Genomic DNA, 7,543 nt, shown 5'->3' with positions numbered 1-7,543 from the left:
TCCACGAGCACAGGCTGCCGGACCCCCTGCAACCTGCTGCCCCTTGGCCACTCCACATGGTCCACTTGCGGGAATGGCCTGGGGCCATTTGGGCAGGGAATTCTGGGGTCCCACATATCAGGAGCATGGTCTAAAGGGAAGGGCCTGGGCTCCAAGGAGGCCCCACAGATTCCTTGTCCTGTGGGGGGAGGCACAGAGAAGGTCCAGAGTAGAGCCTTCTAAAACGGGGGACCCATGGCAGGGCAGGGACCCCTGTCACACTGGTGTCAGGGTGGAACTGGATAGATGTTAAACACCTGAATACTTGGTTAACTATGTCTGTATAAGAGGTAGGAAGAAGCGCGGGGTGCTCTGAAGGTGTGTCACTGTCCCCCAGAGACCCGAGATGCCAACACATGTGTCACCCAAATCTATCACCAGCCTGGACCCCTCTGTCCCTAGTTCCAAGTGCAAATGTCCACCTGCATGGAGGGCGGCCAGACTCCCCAATGCAACCTACCTGCGATGAACTCCAAAACCAGCCCTTCTGATTTCTAGGCGTGGCACCTCATTCACCAAGTCTACTTCCCCCCAGATCCAGTCAGCCACCGAGTCCCTATCTTCTACCTCCTAAACATTTCCCAGATCTACCTCCCCCACCCTGCCTCAGTGTCTCATCTGGATGACCCAGCAGCCTCTGAATGGGCTCCTCCCCTCCCCGTTCCATCCTCCCCCCAGCAGCCATCTGACCAGTACGTGACCTCAAGGCCCCTCCCAGCCACATCTCCCACCGCTCTGCACACAGCTGGCCCCGGGCCTCTGGCTCCCAGCACATTCCAGGGTGTTTCTTGCCTCAATGCCTTTGGGCTGACAGTGGCCCTGCCTTTCTCCCCTTCACCTGGCTAATTCCTCCTCCTCCTCTCAGCCTCAGCTCACGCCTGTTCCCCTTACCCCGCTAGCTCCCTCCTATGAGCATCTGTCTCTCATCACACTTGCCTCACTGGATCGTAATTGGGCTTCCGTGTCTGTCTGTTCCCCACCAGGCTATGGGCTAGCATGTGTTCAAGGTTCATCCATGTTGTAGTCTGTGTCAGCATATCACCCTCTTTTATTGCCAAATAATATTCTATTCTTTGGATATGCCACTTTTTGTGTGTGTGTGTGAGGAAGATCGGCCCTGAGCTAACATCTGCCAATCCTCCTCCTTTTTGCTGAGGAAGACTGGCCCTGGGCTAACATCCATGCCCATCTTCCTCTACTTTATATGGGACGCCACCACAGCATGGCTTGCCAAGCGGTGCATCGGTGCGCGCCCGGGATCCGAACCGGCGAACCCCGGGCCATTTAAGTGCCCCAGTGGAGCACGAGCACTTAACCACTTACGCCACCTGGCCGGCCCTGATATACCACTTTTTTTTTAATCCATTCATTAATCGATGGACATCGGGGTTCTTTCCACTTTTTGGCTATTATGAGCAACGCTGCTATTAATATTCACATATGAGTTTTTATGTAGGCATACTGTCTTAGCTCAGACTGTCATAACAAAATACCATAGACTGGCGGCTTAAACCACAGAAAGTATTTCTCTCAGTTCTGGAGGCTGGAAGTCCCAGGTCTGGGGGCCAGCATGGCCGGGTTCTGGTGAGAGCTCTCTTCCTGGCTTGCAGACGGCTGCCTTCTTGCTGTGTCCTTACATGGTGGGAAGAGGGAGAGAGAGAAAGAGAGCTCGTCTCTTCCTCCTCCTATAAAGACACTAATCCCATCATGGGGGCCCTATCCTCATGACCTCATCTAACCTAATCACCTCCCAAAGGCCCCACCTCCAAATACCATCACATTGGGGATTAGGGCTTCAACATACAAATTTGGGGGGACATAAACATTCAGTCCATACACATAGTTTTAATTCTCTTGGGTATATACCTAGGAGTGGAATTGCTGGGTCATACAGGAACACGATGTTTAACTTTTTGAGGAACTGTCAAGTTACAGTCTTTGTCAAGCTACAGTTTTCTATAGCGGCTGCACCATTTTACATTCCCATCAACAATGTAGGAGAACAATTCTGTCTCTCCCCCTTTCTGCAACAACTGTGTCAGGTGTTCATTCTCCTCAAACCCTCTCTCTCTCTCTCTCAATAGATGACCTCACCTCCACCTCCATCTCATAGAAATGATGGAAACCCCTTAACGTCCCACCGTCAAAGCTCAGAGCTCCCTCCCCACATCCTCCTTGCTTCCTTGCCCCTGGTACCTCACAGCAGACTTCTTTCCAGGGTACAGCTAATCTCTTCTTTTTTCAGGAAGTATCCTCTATCACTAGCCACTTGTCTCTCTTACTCAACTAACTGCTGTCTCAGGTTGAATTCCTCAGGAAATGGAGAGAAGCGAGTAGGAAGTTTACTGGGGCTGCTCTCAGGACCCACACCTGTGGGGGATGAGCGCCGCAGGATAGGGCCAAGGGAAAAGTTAAGTGTGATGCAGGCCCGTCCCAGGCCTCAGGCGACCCCACGGGAAACTCTGGGGCTGGGACAGCCTCAGCGTTGTCCCACATTGTGGGAAGGGTGCCAGGCCTTTAAACTGCCTTATCCACCAGTCACTGGATGAGGACTGCCTTGGCGGGTGGCAGGGGGTGCAAAGGAATTTGGGCAAAGAGGCTCTCTTCAGCCCAGGGCCTGTCCTGGAGGGAGGCTCTGATGACAGCTGTCAGCTGCCAACCCTCCCACAGCTGGGAAATTCGTGCTTCAGTCCCGGAAGGAGGGGGATCTGAACGGTGCCCAGAGCATCCACTACGACATCCAACGAGCTCCTTCCTCTCACCATTTGCTGCCCTTGCTCACTCCTCGACCCCCACACACCATCAGACTCCTGAATTTCCCCCCTAAACTCACCAATGATCGCACACTGATGACTACAGGACATTTTGGGGTCTTAACATCAATTGTCCTCTTGAGAGCATCCTGTCCTCCGCTGACCATTCCCTCCCGGGAAACCTTCTCTTCCTCCTGGCCTGCACACCATCACGTTCTCCTGGTTGTCCTCCCACGCTGGCCACGGCACCTCATTCTCTCCTGCCCAGCTGGAAAGGTCAGAGTCCTGGGGGCCAGCCCCTCCCCTCCCTCTGCGCCCCCTCCCTGGATGATACCGTCCACACCCGCAGCATCAATAGCACCAGACCGGATTGCTCCTCGGAGCTCCAGGCCCCCACATCCCCCTGACAACCCCATATCTCCCTGCAACAGTCCTTAGACTGGATTCATGATCTTCCCCAAACTCGACCCTCCTCCAGAGGTTTACCTGTCTCAGGCAGCGACTCATCATCCCCCGGGCTGGGCAAGCCAGAAACCCGGGAGTGTGGCCTTCTCCCTCCATCTCCCCTCTCTCTCCACCCTCCATCCCCCATCTGTGTCCCAGTCCCACAGGCCTACCTCTCTGATCCTCCCACTTTTCCCCATCACCAGGGCCCCACCTGGGCTAACATCTCCCACCTGCACCGCTGCAGCAGCCTCCCAGCCCCTCCCCCTCCCACATTCTCTTTGCTCCCATCCTCATTTTAAAACACAAATCCGATTATATTATCACCCTGCTTAAAAATCTTTCCACTTATCTTAGGAAGAGACCACAAGCTTTAACATGGTTTCCGGGGCTCTGCCCAATTTGGCCCCCACCCACCCCTCAGCCTCCTCTCCTGAAGCAGTACAGCTCAGCGGTTCAGAGCACGGTCTCTGGAGCCAGACCGCCTGGATTCAAATTTCAGCTCCACAGCGCCCCTGCACGGTGAATCTGGGTAATTGACTCATCCTTCTGTGTCCCAGTTTCCTCATCTGGAAAATGAGGATGCAGACAGCAGTACCAACCTCATAGGGCTGTTGTGAAGATTACATGAGATAATACTTTTGAGGTTCTGAGAACAGTCTGGCTAGAGTAAACACTCGGTAAACACTTGCTGGGCCTCATGCTTTCCTTGCTCTCCTGGTTTCTGCACTGCAGCTACACTGACCTCCCATCGGTTTCACAAATGTTTCATGTTCCCATCTGCCCCAGGACATTTGCACATGCTGTACCTTCCTTGCAGTTCTTTTCTCCCTTTGCTTAGTCATCTTTTAACATTTTGTTCAGGTAATTCTTCCTCAGGCAGCTCCTCTGAATACCCAGCTGGGTCAGCTTTCTCTATTACACACCATCAGAGACTCATACACTTCTCTTATCTCAGCTTGTCATTTTACAGTCATATACCATAATTATTTAGTGCTGTCTGCCTCCCCATGACACTATAAGCCTTGGGAGAGTGGAGACTCTGTAATTACTCACAGCTAGAGTTCAAACCCCAGCTCGGCCTTTTCCCACCAGGTGATCCTGGCCAAGCTGTTCACCTCAGCGTGCTCGTCTGTGAAGTTAGCACATTCCCTCTTACCTCAGAGACTTCTTACAATACAAATGAGACGTGTGCAACATGTGTGGCCCAGCACCTGGTGCAGGCACATTTGCGAAGTCTCGCTAGTCTTCCTTCCTCAGCCCCGAGGGCAGTCCTGGGTCCTGGGGTGAGCCAGCCGCTGTGGTGGGGCCGGTAGGAGCCAGACGCAGGAGAGTCCTGGAGGAGCCCCCAGGGTACAGCCCGCACATTGGGCTGTGATCCTTTTGTTTCCCAGAGCTCCAGAGCAGCGTTTTTTTCAAGACTTCAGCCAAGTCCCAGCAGGGCTAAGGGAAGAGTGCTTTGTCCATTGTGGGGCTGAGCATCAGAGGTGGAAGAGTGCCCCCCTCAGGCCAGTACAGGAAGGGACCCATTGGGATTAACAAGCGAGGTAACCTGCCAGGTAGAATCGAAGCTGTGCGGACCAGACCCCTGTGCCCTCCAAGAGAGGACAGTCTTCTGTTGCCAGCCTCAGAGGAGGGCTTGGGTCATTAGGGGAGTTGGCAGATTTATTTTCATGGCCTCCATCCTCCACAGCCCACTGAGTGCCACTAGGTGGAGATGAGCAGGTGGACAATACGGCCAGGTATGCTTTTTCTCTTTTCATAAACTTTTCATTTTGAAAGAATTATTGACTCACAAGAAGTCCCATAAATAGTCCAGAGAGGTCTGATGTGCCCATCACCAACTTCCCCCAGTGGTGACAACTTACCTAACTGTAGTGCATTGTGAAAACCAGGAAAGTGACGGGCGCCACACAATTGACTAGACTACAGACCTTATTCCATTTCACCATTTCTTGCGTGCACTCCTTTTTTGTATGTCTTTGTGTGTAATTCCACAACATTTTATCACATGCATAGACTCATATAACCACCACCACAATCAAGATACAGAATTGTTCCATCACCTTAAAGGAAGTCCCTTATGCTGCCCCTTTATAGCCACACCCTCCCTCCCCTTCCCTAATGCCTGGCAGCCTCGTCTGTTCTCTGTCTCTATATTGTGTCATTTCAAGAACGTTATACAGATGGAATCATAAAGTATGTAACCTTTTGAGATTAGCTTTTTGCACTCAGCATAATGCCCTCAAGATCAACTCAAGTCGTTGTGAGTATCGTTAGTCATTACTTGCTATTGCTGAGCTGTATTCCACAGATATGCTTTAAAAAAGATATTCTTTAAAAAAAGAGATTCTCCCAGCTGTGGGTGGAGGAGGGAGGGAGGGTGACCAATTAGGGAGCTGCTGGAATCCAGGTAAATATCACAAGGCAGACCTCGGTCCTGTGTGGGGCTGGGCACCACCTTCTGGCCACTGAACCTGGCCCTGGATGTATTCAGGACCCGTGGGTCAGGGTGGGCTGCAGAAGGGGGTTGGGATTGTTCACGCAGAGATGCCAGTAGGGGGCGCCAGAGGTCTTTTGCCCAAGAGGTGATTCTCAACAGCGAACACCTGGGAGGGTTCCAGGGCGTTTTGGGCTACTTTGCCGGTAGGCCAAGAGAACCCTGGGGTCCTGTCCCCCTCCAGACCCCAGACCCCACGTTTCAGTCCATCTCTGAGCTCCAAGGCTGAGGGATGAGGCTGATGACATGTAGTGGAGGAAGAGGCAAGGTGAGGCCTTGGGCAGAGGGAGAGGACTCGGGCCCTACGCCAACCCGGGGCCTCCCCTCAGAGGGTGGCTCTGAGCTCAGGTCGCCGGGCTGGGCCTTGGCACCTCTGCCCTGTCGGCTCTTCCCCATCCCCGACAACTGCCCTCAGTTCCCCGCCAACTTCTCCCAACAGAACGCTCCCAAGACCCTAGAACCTGTGCTAACCCCTCCATCCCTGTACTCTGTATCCCTCTCTCTCATGCCTCCCTGCAAGGTGCCTTCCGGCGCGCTACCACCCCTTCACTCAGCGCTTATCCAGCACGCGCTGGGCCGCGTGGAGCCCACGTGGGTGAAGCGCGCAGAGTGAGCGCTTACTGCGCACGCGGGCACCTGCTAACCCGTGGGGGCGGGAAGAGAAGCCGGTGCAGGGTTCCCGGGGGCTCTGGCTCCCGTCTGCTTGGTGGAACACTGCGGAGCAGCAGGCACGCTCCTCGAAACCTGCACTGGCCCCATCGCCTTCTGAATTCAGCCCACGCTCTTGGCACGACCTTAACCCCGCCCAGGCTCCTTGCCCTCTGGCTTGCTCCACCCCTCGCGTGCTCGCGGACGACGGACGCCCGGCTGCCAGAACTCAAGAAGCAGCTTCCCGCCAGCTTCCCATTGCTCTCTGTCGATGGCCCTTGCCCCATTCTCTAGCTCCATGCCCACTCCTCCAGGGAGCCTTTCCCAGTGCCTTGCACATAGTAGGTTCAAAAAGTGTGAGTTCCCATCCTCTGTGCTCCCACAACATACGTCGTATCTCTGTAATAGAATGTTTCTGATGCGGCTTTGCCTAATAATTTGTCATTTATACATCTGCCTCCCCCAGAGGCTTTTCCTTCATCTCTGATTCCCCAGAGCCTGGCACTCAGAAGGGGCCAAGTAAAGTTTTACTGAATAAATGAATGAATGCATCCTTGACAGACCTTCCAAACCCTCTTCCTGTGACCTGCTTCTGCCCTCCACCCCCTCTGACTACTCCTCAGTGGTTTTCTTTGCGGGTGGTCCTTCCCCTGCTGCCTCTAAACGCAGGCATTCCACCCTCCCCTCTGCTCCATTCACCTGCCCCTCTCTCCCTTCCCCCCTGCTCCGTTCACTCTCCCCAGGCCAGCTCACCTGCACTGACAGCTTTAACTGCTGCCCTTACACTGACAGGCCCCAAAGCCACCCTGCAGCCCAGAACCCTGAGCCCCGCGCATAACTTGCTTGTCCTTGTCCGTCTTTCGCACTGTCTTTCCAGGAATGTTAAGCTCCATCAGAGCAGGAATCCTGTCTGTCTGATGGACCGCTGCACCTCGGCACCAGGACACACTCAGTAAATATTTGTGAAATGAATGAATGAATGGGAGACTCTCCCGCTGAGGTCCTGCAAACACTTAAACTCAGCATACCCCAAATGGAATCCATCATCTCCCCCCTCCCCATGATTTGCTTCTCCACTCTTTGCTCTCTCTCTCCTCCCAGTCCCCCAACTTAGAAATCCCAGAGTCACCCCAGACCCCTCCTTTTACTCTCTTAACAC

This window comes from Ceratotherium simum, chromosome 16, assembly GCF_057802395.1.
Source record: "Ceratotherium simum simum isolate JZ-2026a chromosome 16, ASM5780239v1, whole genome shotgun sequence".
In the NCBI taxonomy this organism is placed as follows: Eukaryota; Metazoa; Chordata; class Mammalia; order Perissodactyla; family Rhinocerotidae; genus Ceratotherium; species Ceratotherium simum.
This window is presented reverse-complemented; position numbering follows the sequence as displayed.